At 42.2% G+C, this 16262-nt stretch overlaps 1 pseudogene; it reads left to right on the forward strand.

The window, feature by feature from the left end:
* LOC147417530 (uncharacterized) overlaps positions 1-8142 on the forward strand; it is a 51645-nt pseudogene extending 43503 nt beyond the window's left edge.
* Positions 8143-16262: the final 8120 nt, after the last annotated feature.

Below are 16262 nucleotides of genomic sequence, written 5' to 3' on the forward strand. Positions count from 1 at the left end.
CCCAAGTCTATCCATGGGAATACAAGAATATGGACAATAGTCGACAGGTTTAGCAAGCAAGCACATTTTATTCCTGTCAAAAAGACTATTAAGGAACATCAAATGGCAACTCTCTTCATATTTCAGATTTTCAAGCACCATGGATTACCCACATCCATCGTGTCAGATAGAGATCCTAGAATGACCAGTAATTTCTGGAAAGGTCTCTTTGAAAATCTAGGAACAAGATTGAATTTCTCTTCGGCCTATCACCCACAAACGGATGGCCAAAGTGAGATAGCCAATCTTACGATACTCGATCTACTCAAGACTTATGTTACTGAAGTAGATCAACGCTCACAATGGGAAAAGTATTTACCGCTAGTAGAGTATGCCTACAATAATACTGTACATACTTCTACGGGCAAAGCACCTTTCGAGATCATAGAAGGAAGACCTAAAAGTCCCTTGCTACTGAAAGTACATGGGAAGATCTTCGCCGCCGATGAGTATAGCCGTGACCTACAAGAATCTTTTCAAAAGATTAGGGAGGCTATAGCCATCTCTCAATAAAGGCAAAAAGCTGCTGCTGATAAGCACAGAAGAGCCTTAATGTTCAAAGAAAATGATTGGGTCTTACTCAAGTTTCCTAAGGCTCGATTAAGGCAAACGACGGGCAAAAATCCTACGGGCCATCAAAAGTATTATGCTAAACTAGCAAAAAGATACTATGGTCCTTTCCAAATCTTGAAGCCTATCAATGAGACGGCTTATCAACTCAAGTTGCCCAACCATTGGCTTATACACAATGCCTTTCATGTAAGCTTACTTAAGCCCTACAAAGGAGAGCCACCAATTGAACCAATTATTGAAGACCCTCCCGAAGTTGAAGACCAAGAAGAGGTGCTACAACCCGAAGCTATCCTTCGGCATGAAGACAAGGTACTACGACATGGTAAGATTATCCGACGGTATCTTATTAAGTTCAAAAATTATCCTTTTGAAGATGCTAAATGGATGCAAGGAGTACAACTTAAGGATAGTATGAACCTTGTCAATGCTTACAATGCTACATTAGAGTAAGCAAATGTACAAATTTCTTTTAAATAACTCATGTTTTTGTCTTATATGACTAGTCCTCTTTTTAATTGTGCACAAATTTAACTAGTATGCATGCTTAGAATCATGTTTGTGATGACGACGTCTCTCAAACACCAAGTAGAATTTGTCACTCTACTTTGGGAGAATGAAATGGACTAAAGAGCAGACATGCTTGCGGCAGCTATGTCTCCCAAGCACCAAATGGATTAGTCATCCATCTTGGAAAGATGTCGTAGGGTAAAAAGGGATCCTTTACCCGCTAAGTACGATTGACTAATGACTAAGACTTTATCTCTTCTACCTCATAGTCGAGGACGACTATGATTTCAAGAGAGAGTTAATGTCATAAAATCTAATATCTAACTAACCCAAATGATTTTCTCATATTAAATTGATCACTTAATGTGGGAGAATAAACGGGAACAAGTGTTAAGATATAGGTATGTGCTTTTAGATCTATCTCAACACGGGGCCAATGTAAAGGGGCCCAAAAGGGAGATGGTCTATCAAAGAGCAAGGCTAACCAATGGAGCATAAGACCTTAGGGTTAGCTTCATTGAAGACCTCCAATAAATGTGTGTAAAAGTCCTTTTGACCTTAAGCAAGCTAGGGCTGAGCTTGAGGTGGGAACCCGGCCCAAGCTCGAGGTGCTTGTCCTGCTTGAGGTGCTTGTCATGCTTGAGGTGTTTTTCATGCTTGAGGTGCTTGATTAAGATGCTTGAGGTGCTTGACTTGCTGCATGATTAAGGTACTTGAGGTGCCTTGAGAAGCTTGCCTGAGATGCTTGTGGGAACACCCCCTAGTTCAAGTGCTTTGTCATGCTTGATGAGTAAGGTGCTTGATCACCTAAAGTCAAAATCATTCCTACAAGAGGGGGGGCGAGCCCTTTTCCTAGGAGCTAGAGAGAGAACACCCACTCACACACACAAGGGAAGCCCCAACTTGAAGAGGCAGCAAGGACACATGTCAGGCCCCTACCCATGTTACCTTCATGTGTTGCTTGAAGCCTATTGGCTAAGCTTCAAAGGGGTCCAATGATAAATTACATGAATTATCTAATTGTTTTAGCATTTATCAAGTCCTCTCTCTCAAAGGGGAAAGGGGGACACTTGTCCCAAGGCTACCCATGTTGCTTGTAATGGCTCCTGCTTGTGATTGGCTAGGCCTGGAGGGGTCCAATGAGCTTCAGGCATGAGCTACAAGGGGGGGTCGACCCAAGCAAGCTAGGGGGGTGCCTAGGGGGTATACTCACCCACACACACTCACAATCACTCTCATGGTGTGCTATGCAAAGTGCAAGAGCTCCCTCTCGAAGCAAGTAGAGGTTGAGAGCCTACACCAACACTCTTGGCTATGGAGTGCAAATCCAACCAAGAGCCATGCTTCAATGCTTAAGCTTGCCATCTCCTTCTTCTTCATTACTATGCTATTATGTATGCTAGCAACAAGAGTATGATAAGTGAGGAACTAATTCTTTCTCCTACGAAATGTTTCTTCTTCCTCTTCCCTACCCTCATTCCCTGCTAGCTCTCTCCACCTTCGAAGGTGTTTGAGGTCTTGGGACTGAGGCTTGGGATAGTTAAAGCTTTCTTCAAGTTTATGTTATGTTTGTGGTGCATGAAGCCTTCCATCTTCATGGCATCACCTAGGTCACAAGGAACACAAAGACTGTATTGTAACAAGTCTCTCTTTATGGGAGAAATCATAATACAAATGCATATTGGAGGGGGGACCGGCTCCACATAAATCCGGTCCTCAATTGTTGTCATGTTCTCTAAACTCTCTCTCTTGCAAAAGTATTGTCTATGCCAAGTTAACTAATTGCTATGATTATGTTGCTATCTTCAATTATGTCTACCCGCTATGCTCACAAAATCATTTCTTGAAAGTACTCTCATTAAATTCCGCTATTCTCAAATTGAATAGGCAAATTCCATTACATTTCTTTTTTTTATTTTTCAGATTTTTGTGATTTTGTTTCGGTTTTAGCTTTTCGTACCTGTTTTATTTCCTCTCGCATTCGTTCTATTCGATTTTTTGAGAATTTTCCTGATATTTGATCTTTTTACACAATCCTCTGCTTTTACAAGCATCAAATAGTGAGTTTTACCTTTTATCCTGGGCATCAGGTTCTCTCTCGCTTTGTTTCCTGCTCATTTCCTCCTATAGCGTTCTTAACGTCTAGGGTGTTGGTTAGCAAAATCATAAAACTTGATATTCTCGGCTTCCCTTCCACGCTCACTTGAGGTGTCTGAACACTCATTATCTGCATCATCATTTACTTCCAAATGTTTAGAGGAGTTGTAAAACTCTTCTTGTTCTAGTGGTTCTACCGTCTCCTTTTCTGGCACAACGCTTACCATGTAATAGGGTAACACATCATAGCTATCCTTATCACAAAATTTTGTTGTTGGACTGTCGGTAATGGTGCAGACATCCAATGTCTTGATCCCAAGATTCTCCTAGTGCTCAGCAACCCAATGGTATACTCAAAATTGAATTTGGATGCCAATAGGTCAAGATTTGGGCTGCATAAGCTTCTAGTGCACTCTAAGAGTAGGATGTCTGACAATTCTTGTCTTTGCTTGGTAAATAGGTCAAACAAGGTCCAAATTCACTTTTGGAAAAAGTTTTGGAATCCTTGAGACACTTAGAACCTCCCTATATGGCCAAAGTAGAATTTTGACCACTTTATGACCCTGGAGACATCCTACGCATAGGATGTCTTTTTGCTATGTTTCAGCTCAAACTTGCACTGGAGCTTCCCCTTGATGTGCTAAACTCACAGCTATTTTTACTTTTCGATTCTGACACCTATAGGTTGGTCAAATGATCAAGAATCTGTACCAAAAGCTTGATGTCTGTTCTGATGAATTCCCAAGTCAAATCAACTTCAAATTGGACCAAAATTGACTAGGAGGCTTGTCTAAGGCTATACAACACCCTGCTATGTCCACAGTTTGAATTTGGCCTCTAAATCATGCTTTAGATATCCTACGCGTAGGATGTCCAACTGCTCAAAATTGCCCCAAATTTGAACCACAGACTCTCCTTAAGGTGCTGATCATTGTGGTATGCTCAGACTTTAATTTGGATGTCAAAAGACCCCAAAACTAGCTATCCTTGCCTTTTTCAGTAAAAAATGCTAAAGTCTGTTCAATCTTCCCTTTCACCGACCCAAATGAGATGAAATTTATCACATGCACTCAATACAACATTTAGAACATGCCTATGGAGTCATCCTATGGTTTTGGTCTCAAAATTAGGCCTTGGACACAATTTGGGTAGGATGTTTGGCAATTCTCATCTTTTGGCTTTGATTTGTCGAAATTTGGTCAAATTTTCACTTTCCAGGTGAAAATAGGGTAAAACCTACCTTCTAAACACACTGGTAACCTCAGATTTTCAAAATTTCCACCAGATCACCCTGTAGACATCCTACGCGTAGGATGTCTACTATTGATTTTTTAAGATTGAAGTGTCCCTAATGCTTCCTTATGCTCTTAGCAAGTGCAAGTATGCTTCACAATTGCAAAAACATACAAAAATCACTCAAATTTAAGCCTTTTCTGAAATTTTACGTTTTCTGACTCCGCCTTTTGGATTTTGGTCAACAAAAATAGGGAAAAACACCTAAGTCAATATGAAAATAGAGTAAAACCTACCCTCTGAACCCACTGGTACAGTCAGAATTTTCAAATTTGGTCTCCAGAACCCCCTTGAGACATCCTACGCGTAGGATGTCTATGTTTACAAAATTGCAGGTTTTCTTCACAGAACCCTTACAAATGCTCTTTTATATGCACAGCATCAGTCAGTCATGCAAAAACATCCACAAAAGCTTGTTTAATGTATTTTTATCCTCAAAAGGTCACTTTTTCGTGATTTCAAATGCAATCAAGCACTTTAGCAAATAATTCAGTGATGAATAGCTCTAGATCAGAATCGGATCACTTACCTAAAGCTACTCCTACAAATCATATGGGGTTTTGCATCTATGAGAAGAAAAACGCTTCACTGCCACACACGGACTAGTAAACGCTTTTATCACCTCACAAATCACTCGACCACCAACAACTACTCTAATCCACATATCCTAACTAAACCTATCTAGTCGCAGACCCTCGGCAAGACACACGCTTCCTGGCTATCCACTTGATCGCGGAATATCCTCTTCCAGATCCACTTAAGAAAAACGCTTTCTTTAGCCGAAACTAAATCAAGCAACCATCACACAAGTGTTAGTAGGAAACCTACTTAGGTCCTTGTGTCCCCGGCAGCGGCGCCAGTGTTGGACGGAGCGACTCACACACCCATGAAGTGCATGCAAACACTATCTAGATCATCATAATGTCAATCGCGGACACAGATGACACGATAGGCACACGGAGGAAATCTCTTTAGCTTGTCAGACTGAGACCATCCTACAAATACAACACTTTGGAAGGCCAACTATACCACAATCAAGAACCTCACTGCTCTCAACTACACCACCTAGCCACATACACACATACGGAAGGTAACTCACCTAATCATGCCATATTCGTATGAAAATTAAGGAACACCATCCCCTCACTAGGATACATCTGTCCCTAAGCTTCTACACTCAAAACCCTCACTCTAAACACATCTGCGGAAAACGCGTAGGATGACAGAGCAGAATTTTGAAAGTGCCCGAAACTAAAATTTATGAGTACCTATGTGTAGCTTATGTCGCCACGATTCTATAGACTACTAGCACGCAGAAAACAGACATCGTTTGATACACTTATGGCCACAAATAGCTCGTAGGCGCGTTGGCGTGTGCGCTTCGTCTCGCGTGGAATGCTTGGCATTGTCATGTAGCTCTCCTCGAGCCTACAGCAATGGTGCAGTCGGATCTCCAATGTGTTGAGCGAGCCGGGCGTAGCTAGAGGATAAATCTCACGCTCACTCTCTTTCTCTCTCACACACAGTAGACGGCAGCGCTAAAATTTTGATTATGATCAAAGTCTCCCTTACAAAATGACCTAGGTACCTTATATACTAAGGCTACCTTAGGTTTAACCAAAAATGGGGTTAAAAGGGTCAAATGGCTTTGTATTTACAATCTGGAAGTGCCATTGCACCCCGGCTTCTGAAATTAGAATAACTACTCATTACAAATGACGTTTATAGCCATAATCCGCAGCATTTCATAACTCGCAAAAGATAAGACTTTGGTACAAAACTTGAGTTATGTTGTGTGGTTGACCCAACGGTCAACAGCAGGAGCATTTCCATTACTAATATGCCAGTGTCAACCGAGACACAATTTTGGCCAGCCACGATATGCAACATCACGCTTTGGACCATATGAAAGGCTGTATGTGCCCACATTTTGGAATCTTGGTCTCCTCTACATCCACTCTTAAGACAACCATTTGGGCAAAGTTGGTGCATACTCTTCATAGTCAGTGGGTTTCTTAGCCGGCTCCTCCAGGGCTATCTTCAATTATAAAGTTTTTTTTAAGGATCAATAATCAATTTCCACACCTCACGGTCCAAGGATTACCTTTTATCTATCTTTTGTTGCATTCATTTGCATTTTGTGATATTGATCATGTTTTCTTTTCAATGCAGGCACCATGTCACACCAGTCGCAGCATGGAGGTACTGACCCCCCATAGCAGTCAGAGCCACCTCAGTATAGCCGGCTCCCCCATAGCAGCCACATCCACTAGAGCACGCTCATGCACCTCCCGTTCCTACACCCTCTCTAGCGCACATACACACTTTGGCACAGGAGTTGTTTCGTGGTGCAGAGTGCCTTTGTAGTCTTCCATCCTGCCGAGAGTCTAGGACAACAATAGAGGCCTTTGAGGCTACCACGGATACGTTCACCACGATGCATGACCCTCACGTTGTCCAAGAGTGGGCGGTCACACACCGTGTTGGGCTTACATACTTGATGTGATGTGAGGTGGAGGCCCTTCCATCAATATGCGAGCTCACTTTATAGCAATTTTGTCCCAAACCAGGAGCCTTATTGCCCCAAGCACCCTTTCTCATAGAGCATTGTCTCCACCCTGGCATGAGAGAGAATGCCCTTCTACGGTACATGATGTACTTTGGTGCCGTACCCCACCATTTGGAGGTGCCTACCACCTTTGTGTAGAGTTTGTTCTCGGGCTCGTTGTTGACTACTATGATAGATGACTAGGAGGGGGTCATGGTTTTGGTAGGTTGGGATAGCAACAGAGGCTGCCAGAGACGATGGAGTTCACTGGCCGTCTGGCTTGCCGACGTCGGGTAGAGATGATGGTTTTATGGAGCTTAGTTCAGGGGCTTGGTACACAACTTGGATGAGAGGTTTGATCTGTGGGTGACACACTCATCCACCTCATCAAGTGGTTTGCACAGTTAGGAGGCCCTTCCCAGGTACATTCAAGCATATTTACTTACGATTTTTTAGTTGATAGAGTGGTAGGTAATGCTATGCTTTTGATGTTTTACTTTTCTAGGCACCGATACATACTGCACCACTTGCTAGCCCACATGGAGAGGACCATACTACAGCCACTACATGTGACACGATATAGCTACCCTTTCCACATTTTGGTTTGCTTTATTTATGATTGCCACTATGCTTACTACTATTGTCTTTTTGGTTTTCTACAATCAGACCACTACATCAGCAGTGGAGCCACTCCCATTGTCCAGACCCTTGACACCGGTAGTGCCCACTACTACTAGCCCTTCTTCACATGTACACTCACTCACCTATGGTTTTAATAATTACAAAATAATTTTTTGAAAGTTAACTCACTAATTATTTGTTGTTGTGTTCGATTTAGGTTGACCCCTCTTTGGAGGTTTGCACCCGCTTAGAGGAGCTTACACAAGAGCTGACCACAGTGCAATAGAGTGTTGGAGACCTAGAGCAGGAGTTCAGAGAGACTCGAGCGGCTCTGTATGTTGTTGTGTTTGATTTAGGTTGACCCCTCTTTGGAGGTTTGCACTCGCGTAGAGGAGCTTACACAAGAGATGACCACAATGCAACATAGTTTTGAAGACCTGGAGCAGGAGCTTAGAGAGACTTGAGCGGCTTTGTGGGACTCCACCATTGAGCGACACATTGCTTACTTTCAAGAAGAGCACTTTTCACGCCAACATGCTTACCTTAGCCGCTCTCCTAGCATACACAGAGTACAACCTTTGATATCCCTATACCCTTACATGCCTCACATGGGTTTGGGCAGGCGAGAGCTTTCGATGGACGTACATGCTACATTGGGAGACCACACAGAGTGCTGCATTTCTATTGATTTGTTTGACGACGGAGGCTTCTACACTTTGGGTTGTGGCCATCAATTTCACCTTTACTGCCTTTTCCATAGCACGTGTGTGTGTTCAGATTGCTTGATGTGCCACTGACAGATTCTAGTCACCCTTTACCACCAGTGGGGTGTTGGAGATCTTTTTCCATCGCTAAGGGCCCAATGGCCAAAAACTGGCAATTGTGTGGTGCCACACCAATGAGACAGTGGTAGATGGTGATGAGACTTTGCAAGGGTGGAGAAAGCATCCTACTCTCTGACCTTGCAAAGTTTCATGGCCATCCCTCACCATCTTGATGGTGTGTCACCGCACAATCAGCAATTTTTTGCCATTGGGCTCACTACGGGCCTAATCGCCAAAAATTGGCGATTGTGCGGTGCCACCCAATGAGACAATGACAAATGGTGATGATACTTTGTAGGGATGGGGAAAGCATCCTAATCCTTGCTCTTGCAAAGTTTCATGGCTCACTAAGGGCCCAAGTGCCAAAAATTGGTGATTGTGCGGCGCCACACCGACGAGACGGCGCAAATGGTGATAAAAGTTTGTAAAGATGGAAAACGTATCCTACTCCTTGCACCTCCAAAGTTTTATGGCCATCCGCCACCATCTCGTTGGTGTGTCACTGCACAATCGCCAATTTGTGATAAGGGTCTGATGGTAAAAAAATGGCGATTGTGCGGCGCTACACCAATGAGATAGTAGCAGATGGTGATGAAACTTTGCAAGTATGGGGAAAGCATTCTACTCCCTACCCTTGCAAAGTTTCATGGCCATCTGCCACCGTCTTGTCGGTGTATCGCCACACAATCGCCAAGAGCCCAACAGCCAAAAATTGGCGGTTGTGCGGTGACACACCGATGAGATGGTGGCTGATGGTGATGAAAATTTGGAGAAGTGGGTAAAGCATCCTATTCCCGGTTGAGTGCCAACAATCACATGCCATTTTTGTTGTGGCTTAATATAAATTTGTGTTGTCCATTATACATACATAATCACAAATGTCCTATATATAAATTTGTGTTCTCCATTATACATACATAAGCACAAATGTCCTATATATATAATGACTAAAGAACCATCAATGAGTCCTTTTTATACAAGCAATGATCCTCTTGACTCCTTCAAAAACCATGTGACCGCATAAAAGCGTCAAGTTTTTGATACCATTGCCTTGAACCTGCTTTAAGCCATAAAACACTTTCTTGAGTTTGCATACAAGCTCCTCCCTACTAGGCTGTTCAAGCTTCAGGTTGCTTTGTGTAAACATCCTCTTCTAGATCCCCATGAAGAAAGGCTATCTTCACATCCATTTGGACAAGCTCCATGTCCTCAATGGCAACCACTATACGCACTGTAGTCATCTTGACCATGGGCAAGAAAATTTTGTCAAAATCAACTCCCTTTTGTTGCTTGAACCCCTTAGCAACCAATTGGTCCTTGTACTTAGGCTTAGGAATCATTAGATGTAAACTTTTTTTTGTAAACCCATGTGAAAGATAAGGCGTGATTGCCTTCTGGCAATTCAACCAAGTCCCATGTCTCATTGTTAACAATCAAGTTGTACTTGATTGTTAACAAGTACATTATGATCACTTGCGTGGATGGGAGACATACTATTTCTCTACCAATGCTAAGAATTTCTGGAAAGTAGAGAAGACTTGATCCTTATGTTGCAAAGGATAAACCCACACCTTCTTAGTGGAATCTTCTATGAAAGTCACAAAATAGCTAGCTCACCCTAGAGACTTTGTCAGCATAGGACCGCAAACATCGCTATGGACAAGCTCTAGTGGTTGCAAACGCTTCCTATTCAATGACGATGAGGTGGCCCTAGTTTGTTTACCATAGATGCAATGCTCACACATAGAAAAATTGGAATAAGTTAACACAAGCAAGTACCCAAAATGAGCTAGTGTTTTCATTCCCTTTCGGCTCATATGGCCTAGCCAGCTATGCCACAACTCAATAGATTGTAGCTTGGCTATGGATATACAATCCTCTTTTACACACAAAACAGACATAGAGTAAAGCGTTCCATGATTTTGACCCCTGATAATCACAAGATTTTCCTTCGGATTGACCATGAACCATTCTCAAGGGTGGTCATGTAACCTAAGTTATCAAGCAGACTAGCAGATATCAAACTCTTTGCTAACTTGTCTGACATTTTTTACTATGAATTTTGTGCCATTATGCATTACTAGCTTGATGTCTCCAACACCATGTATCTCAAGCTCATAGGCATCACCAAGCTTCACTTTACCACGAGTATGTGCAAACATAAAGAACCATGCTCTATGAGAAGTCACATGGAAACTAGCTCCTATGGACCTCAGGAACATCTGTAATCTTATGAGACTCTAGCACATTGAGCTCCTCAATCTTACCTTTTCCCTTGCCGTCATTGTCAGACTTCTTGTTGTCTTTAAACTTTTTCTGGTCTCTTTATCATGCACGACATTATTTCTTTACATGCCCTTTCTTGTGGCAATGGTATCACTCAACATTGCGTAAAGAACCTTTAGATTTGCTGCAAAAATTCTTGTGATCTTTACTTTTGTCATGATTATGAGTGTGACCTCTATGGTCTTTGCCACTGGCAATATATGCATCACTTTGCTTTGCAGGCTCCATAGATTTTCTGCATATCTCTTCACTGAGTAGACTCAAAACCACAACATCGTAGGCTAATTTTTCCTAAGGCGCAGAGTTGCTAATTGTTGTGCAAAATATATCTCATGAAGAGGGTAGAGAGCACAATAAGAAGATAGACCACATTTCATTGTCAGATTCCAGTCCCTGTGATATCAATTCATTGAAAAGTACATTGAACATATATAAGTGCTCAAAAATTGTGTCACCTTCTTTCATGCGAAGTTTGAAAAACTTCTTCATCAAGTACACTTTGTTACTTGCGCTTTTGCTCTCATATGTATTGCATAGCTTGTCCCATTAGGATTTAGCAGTAGCTTCTCCGACTATGGTGAAATACACAGACTTGGCTAAGTGTAAGCCAATAGTGGACCTTGCTTTTTCATCTAACATCTTCCACTGTGCTTTCGTATAGCCATCTCCCTCTGCACGCTCAAGGATGGCTCTAATTTATCTTTTTGGATTAGCACATTCTAGATTTTCTCTTTCTACATAGAAAAGTTTGTACCATCGAACTTTTTAATATTGTAAATGTCCTTCTCAGCAGAAGGGGTCATGTTTGCAAAACTTGAGCACTATGGTAAGAATGCTAGAAGGTATGGCAAGAAAACCTAGCGAGATTTTGACAGAACCTCCTTTATAACAAGAGAGAGATCTCAAGCCAAAACAATGCTCAAAGTGTCATAAAACGCATAGATAAACTCGCCAAAAAAAATCGGTAGAGTCTCCTTTGTATATGGAGTGAGAAATCAATCTTTATGACACATAGAATGCATAAAACCAACCCAAAAGAGTCAATTTGGGCATAAATTGTCAAGTGTCCTTGAAAAATGATTGCCATATGCATTGTCAAGTAAAATATTCCATTAGATGCATAATCTATGGCAAGGATACCGTAATGGGGAACTCCAACAACCTGTATCACCAAAGGTGTCTCAACATTTGAGAATACCCCAACTCAATAAAACACCATGCAAAACCCTCCAGAAGACTAAGTAGACACAAAACACTAGCCATAGTTTCAGAAAGGGCTCTTTCGGTCCGAGTCTTAAAAATGGCCAAGAAATTGCCAAAACATGCCAAGAAATGGCTCCACACAGTGTACAACTCAACGTACATGAGTAAGAGCCGCACACAAACATGCACCAAAGCCTGATGTGAATAGTAGACGAGATCCCTACGGGAATACTTGCTCTCAAAAGAGCTCAACGGCACTTTGAGTGCTCAAAAAGAAAAAGCATCTATCAATGCATAACATCCCACACTGACACTGCTTCCAAAATCATGCTGAGAATTCCTGTGAAGGCGTTGTACCTATGTGTGTTTGAAACTTGAAGAGATAGTTATGTGCACAAAAAGCCGTCAATGTGTGTCGGGCCACAAGGAGAGTAGGCACATACGTGCTCAAAAGCCCTCCTATAAGAAAGCATGTATGTCAATGTAGATTGGAATCCGATGCTGACTTCCACCGTCAGACAGAAGTGCCAAAAACGTCGATCCTCAAAGTTGAAACGTAGCTAAAAAATGGGGTACCTATGTGTGTGAGTGTATGCAAGCACAATAGCCGACGTCAAGGGTCAGATGTAAAAAATCCACCACGTAATGTGTGGGATGTTAGGAAAATGCCAAGGGTAAACGCCACACTATGCATGCTCCACCAAATGGAGCTAGTCACTACCGAGAAATCTAGGTGTCGCGATTGACGAGCTGTGCGTGGCTAGAGAGCTATGCTGGCTCTCTCTCACCCTCTATATGTGCCAAAAATGACCAAAATTGGCCATCGCGGGTGATAGCTGATAGCAAAGTAGCGGGGATTTCGAAATTGATAGGGCGAGTCAAACCTTTGAGATAAGCCAAAGAGTCTCTCTCTCTCTCTCTCTCTCTCTCTCTCTCTCTCTCTCTCTCTCTCTCTACAATGTCGAAGTCACCGATGCTTTGTGAGTGTGTGTGTTACACACACTACCATACCCTTGATAGAACGTTGTGCAAGCTTTTATTAAGACAAAATCCCCCAAAAACATTGTTCTAAGCTTCCAAAATAGTGCTACTTGCAATGCCAATCAAAGATTTTGATTTGCCTTGCGATGCTGAGGATTCGTAGGCAGTGCTACCTTGCAAGGTGAATTTCCAAGCCTCTTCATAACTTCAAAATGGTGCACTACTCATTTTCAGTCCCACATTCTAGTGCTGCCACATTCCTTGATTTCCAGCGTTGCCCTTGTTTTGAATTTTCCCCAATGCAATGGTATTTTGAGAACGTCACTTTGAATTGCAAAACTATGTTTAGCGCTAATCTACTGACCTGTGAGCTGCTATTTTTATGTTACTCAATTTTGTTGCTACTTAGAGTACTCGGACAGGCCCGATTCTACCGCAGGTCTTGGAACTGCTTCCCATCGTGTGTGTGTGTGTGTGTGTGTGTGTGTGCGCGCAACCACACAACTCTCGATTTGATGCATGGGTTCTATGCTTTTGATTGTAGATCCTTAATCTCTTGCTGCCTTCAAACCTCCTCCAAGTCGCGCGCGCGTGCACACACACACATCGTGGTTGTGCACACAACCACACAACTCTCGATTTGCTGCATGGGTTCTATGCTTTCGATTGTAGATCCTTAATCTCTTGTTGCCCGGATTCTATTTCCGATTTCTTGCACTGGCCGATTTCTTGTGGATCCCAATCCAAGCACTAAGGGGAGCTACACATGCGGGGATGGGAAAGTGGGCTCAGAGTCGGGGAGTTGACTCTGACACCAGTTGTGAGGGTTAAGGCCCGTGCTCGTGTGCATGTTTGGAAGGGGGAGATGAAGCAAGCAAAGGGGGAAACACTACACCTTGTAGATATCTAGGAGTGGGTCTTTATTACCTTTTGTATATTGTGTATGAAGGGTTAGTAAAAGGAGTTAATGGGGTTAGGGTCAGTCGCGTTGTGGGCGGCGGCCACAAGCCTTTACCCAACACAAAGGGAGTGATTCCTTCTTTACTGCACACCTAGAGGAAGGACGTCAAGCTGCTATTGCCAAACTTTAGGAGAGTGTTCCTCTCCTTCCCAATGGTCAAAATAATTGTTTTCCAAAGACTTAGAAAACTTACATGTTAGAAATTACAAAGGTTAATTGATTGTATTTGAAGGTTTTGCACTAAAATTTCTCCAAGAATTTAGAAATTAGAGATAAATCTCAAAATTTGTAGGCAAGACAACATTAAACCTAGTTTTTTTTTTAGCATTGTGAGTCTTATCTCACTTATCAGCAATACCTAAATGGTCGAAAAAAAATAAATTCAAAAACTTAGAAAGCACACATGTGAGAAATTACAAAGGTGAATAGACTATATTTGAAGGTTTTTACACTTCTCCAAATCTATAAATTGACTATACCTGAAGATATGTACACTACATTTCTCTCACCTTCAAACTTAATATTTAAAGGTAAATCTCAAGATTTGTAGGTGGGATTATACTAAACCTAGGTTTTCTTGCATTGATAGTGACGTTCAGTACCTAGCTGATAATGTTAGGGTTTAGGACAGTTGGGTAGACAATTGGGTTTAGGACAATTGGGTAGACACCCATCACTGATCGTACTAACTTTATTCTCTATTCTTTGGTTATACAGACAAATAATAAGTAGTGACGTATTCCTAGTCCTCACTGAGAGCTCCACCAACATGCTGTGTACTCCTCTCCTTCCTCACCCGCACTCGCATGCTCGCACTGCACACGCCTTAGAACTACTCCTCTCCTTCCTCACCTGCACTCGCATGCACACACCATATGTGCACTCGTAAGTGGCATCAAAGCTGAAGGTTTAGGGTGCTACTCCTCTCGGCGACATCAGCAACAGATCAAAGCTCAGAGCTTCCATGGCTATGGAGGCATTGTGAGCTCTATGTCAAGGTGGCAAGGGGCTGAACTCCACAAGACACAAGGGGAGAGAGATTGAGCTTTCTGTGAGCTCAAAGAGAGAGAAGTAGGTTGCTCGGTTTAGGGCATATTGATAGCAGGTAATTGTTTTGCTCATAACTTGAGCTAAGAAGCTCAGACTCAAAAACCTTTTTGCTATCAAAATGGTCTTTTTGAGATCTACAACTTTGTAGAAGAACCTGTCAGCTGATTTAGAGTTAAAGTATGTCTAAAATAAAAAACATAGAGGCCGTTTTTTTAAAGGCGGATTGTGCATTTAAACTGAATAAGAGAGGAGAGAGAGTGAATAAAGAGAGGAAGAGATAGCTTCATCTCAACTTCAACATTGAAGGCCTCAAATACATACATTCTAAATGAATAAGAGAAAGAAGATTCAATAGAAAAAGAGAGGGATTGTGTGTGTAATATGACATACATACACTACTTCTCGATGGTTCTCTTTCTTCCTGGCATCAGCTCTCGACATCGACGATCCCATCTCTCAGATTGCAGCTTTGGCAACCTTGGCTTAGAGAGCGTTAGAGAGAGCACATTGGCTCTCCTCCAGCATCATTTGGCATTGGATAATATACACACACAATTTCCTCGAGTCTCGACAACACACACACACACACACTTACTTTCGGCATTGACTTCGACGGCATCGGCTTCTTCGGTGTTCGACATTGGTGAGGCATTTTTGTCCGATGGCAAAAATTGGCATCAACATCCAGAGTTTCTTCTCAGCATTGACACATCGTCTCCGTATCAACATCGACATTGACACAACATTTTTCCACGGCATCGTCAGAGAGAGAGCAGTCTTAATTTTACTGCTTGGTTTCTTGGTGTAGTGTTTGCACAAATTTTAATGTATGACTATTGTGGTTTGGATATGTGATGCATAGCCATTGACGGCTTCTCAAAGATAGTTTTAGGTTCTTTTGACACAACAGATCTGCGAGCATCTTTGGCAGTGACAAGCAGGTTAGTTCTAGTGGGAGTTTTTAATGCATATTTTGGCATGGATTTTGTACTGTGAGCTCTATTGAGAGCGTTTTACTCCCTACCGAGAGCTGAATCCTGTGATTTTGGCTTGCATCTTAGTGGTGCCGGTTTGAGCATGTGTTCTACGATCTTGCAGTGACAATTTATGTTTTGTATGTAAGTTGTGTTGCGGATACTACCATTGTATCTTGTTGCGAAGCTAATTTTGACTTGTTTTGATAATCCTGATCATTTTTGAGACTCGGTTTAGAAGAGCCCTTTCTGAAACTGTGGCTAGTCATGTGTACATAACCTTTCATGAGAGTCATTGCATGAGA

Source organism: Adiantum capillus-veneris, chromosome 30 (genome assembly GCF_014529385.1).
Source record: "Adiantum capillus-veneris isolate H3 chromosome 30, ASM1452938v2, whole genome shotgun sequence".
NCBI lineage: Eukaryota > Viridiplantae > Streptophyta > Polypodiopsida > Polypodiales > Pteridaceae > Adiantum > Adiantum capillus-veneris.